The sequence below is a fragment of the Arachis ipaensis genome, chromosome B2 (assembly GCF_059453495.1).
Source record: "Arachis ipaensis isolate K30076 ecotype BB chromosome B2, ASM5945349v1, whole genome shotgun sequence".
NCBI lineage: Eukaryota > Viridiplantae > Streptophyta > Magnoliopsida > Fabales > Fabaceae > Arachis > Arachis ipaensis.
The window spans coordinates 18752020-18755264 of record NC_142437.1 but is presented as its reverse complement, the minus strand read 5'-3'; positions in this window follow the sequence as shown (position 1 = coordinate 18755264).

The window sequence follows — 3245 nt, the reverse complement described above, 5'->3', positions numbered from 1 at the left end:
AGACTCCTCATCGGTCCCTCCACAAAGATAATCGGCCCGATGGAACTCGTCAAGTTCCTCCAGGGACATTTGGTTTGGGGTCTCCTTTACATCTGAGGTCACCCATGCATATCGGTCGTATGCAGCTGGCATCACGACCCTCATGACAGGACGCTGAGCCATACCTACAGTGGGGCACCACTCAAAATCAGTCTAGAAGGTAGGGAGGTCGGCAGTACTACCAGAAAACTACAAAATCACTACCAGAAACTAGAATTTGCCTATCCAGTAACTATAATCATCAAAATGAGGCCAGAAAAGCAAAATCCTAGAATGGTAACCCCCTACAGTTTCTACCTAATACTAGAAACGCAAGCGAATACGCAGTTCATATCGAGCAGTTCACATCAACAGTGCAAACACACATGCAAAACCAGGAGAATAAACAAAGAAGATAAACAACACCGCATCAATACCAAGGAAAAAGAATAGGGAGCTTACCAGGATAAGGATGATAATGGAAGAGGATCGAAGAATTGATAAGAATCTGGATGAGGCAGGGGTTTACAGGGGAGATTTTTGAAAGAAAGAGGAGAAAGCAAAGAAGATACGGTGGCAATACAACTGAAGTGAAACCAAATGAAAACTGCAGGGGAAACCAACTCTGAGAAGCGCGAAGGACAGGGGTATAATGGTCTTTTCTCGCGGGGTTTTGAATTACCATTAAGAGCATTAAATGCTCGGCACGAGAAACGAGGCGACAAAGAGCGCACCCCAGCAGTGAATAGATCTACACACGCGTGGAAGGCGCGTCCTCATCACGAGCGACCGACGAAATAACGACTACGCGAAGGAGAAAAAGAACGCGCCATCACGGCGCTCACGGCCGCAGCTAGCACGTTGGGGGCACTGTTACTGCCCAACCCGGCTGAGCACAACTGCCGCCTCGGCCCACGAGCAAACCGATCCGTGCGGTCGGGTCGACGCGCATAACCCGCTTGGTCTGCGACCCGGACACGCACCCACTACCAGCTGCATGACACCTGTGAGAAACGAAGCTTCCTGGAAGGAGGCCTTCCCCCGTGGGGCCCGCCCTACTGACAGGATATATAAGGGGAGGGTCCTACCCGTCCCCCCCATGGTACGTCATCCTAACTTTTCCTCTTCACCACCTGCACACCTACTAACTTGAGCGTTGGAGTGTCATTGTAGGTGGCATCCCCCTCCACTCACGAAGAGCCCGAAAAGTCGGCCGCTCACACTCCTCATCCCCAGGATCCAGGTCAAGGCTGGGACCCACCTTCACATCTGACAAGCAACCCCAAACCGTCCGATAACCGACAAACCATACAATTTCAATTGGTAGAAAAAAAGTTACATAATGTGTTCTATTTTTCTACAAATTTAGAATATATATCTATTAAAATATATTATAATTGATAAACTAAATTTAATGACTAATTAATAGATAATTATTAAAGAATGAATAATATTTCTTTTTATTTTTTACTTAAACAGACTGAAAAACATGCTACTTTAAAGTAACTAACGTGTACCGAGATCTGTGCAGGCATGGAAAGAAATTCTTAGTACATGAATATAATCCAGTAACAAAAATAAAGAAATAACATCGAATAAACTATTAGAATGATACTTGAAAACTTATGTTGAATATTTATTCTAGAAAATAAAATTTATTTTAAATTTTTTATGTATCTTCTAAATATTTATTCAAATATTTATTTAAATATATAAAAATTTAAATTAAATGAATAAGTGATTTGTTAAATATAAAATTTTTTATAACTTAAAAAAAATATTTATCGATTATTTTTATTGTATTTTAAATTATTTAAAAAATATTTTGTCAATAATATATTTTAAAAATCTTTTTGTCAGAAATTAAATTTTTCAAGTACAATCCAATAACATATTATAATATTTGTGTCATGAATAATTAATTAAGTTGATGATGTATGAATAAAACTAAATAGCTACGTACTATTATTAGTTTTGCATAGAAATACAAAATCAATAATATATTAAGAGGATGGTTTATTAGTTGTATAAAAAAAATTAGTACTTCAATAAAAAAGATATTATATCTATAAAACACATAATATAAATTATGTTAATGTATAATCAAAATGAAAATAAAAATATAAAATCTCAAAAAAAATGTATAATAATTATTATATATATATATATATATATATATATCTTATTTTATTTAATATTTATTAATTATTATAATAATTAATAAATACTAAATAAAATAAATATAAACTATTTTTTTGTTTTTTTAACATTATGAATTTACAAAATCTATATATATATATATATTATCTTATTTAATATTTATTAATTATTATGAATTTAAAAAATCTAATCGATAATTACATCGATTGTTTCATTCATATAGTTATGACCCATTTCTTATAAATAACTTTTATCAAAAGTGAGTCTTATTAAATTCATATATATATATATATATATATATATATATATATATATTATCTTATTTAAGATAAGTATTGCTTATTTTTTTTGTTTTTTAAACATTATGGATTGAAAAAATCTAATCGATAATTACATCGATTGTTTCATTCATATAGTTATGACCCATTTCTTATAAATAACTTTTATCAAAAGAGAGTCTTATGAAATTCATTTATATATATCGTTAGTCTTTCCCTTTATCATTTATGTTTTAAAAGATTCAAAGTTTATTATATATGTACTTTAATTAAGAGTTGTTTTTTTCATTGCTTTTCTTTGGAAATGAATTAATTTCAAGATTTAGTCAAAATATAAAAAGCAAAACAAAATCTCAAAGTATATATTTGACTTAAAAGTAATCCTATTGATTTTTTTTTTCATGAGTCCGTTAAAGCTTTTTGAGTAATTACTTAAATTAATGGACTTATTAAAATATATAAAATAGTCTCTAACATTTATTTTCGTTAGATAATATAATTTTTTTTGTTAGTCTCTAACGATAATTGCTAATGTAAAACGTTAACTCGTATATGTATGTTACCATTAAATTGGACAAATCAGTCTCCAAAGTAAAGTGCAAAATAATCTTCGAAAATTTTGAAAAATCTCAAAATAATTCCTAAAAAAATTTTAGAATTTCAAAACAGTCCTTCGAATACTTTTTATCTTTTTCGAAAGTCAATGTCTTATAATATTTTTATTAATCAAAGTAATAAAATATTATTAAAAATATATAAATTAAAAGATAATTTTATTCATTAATACTA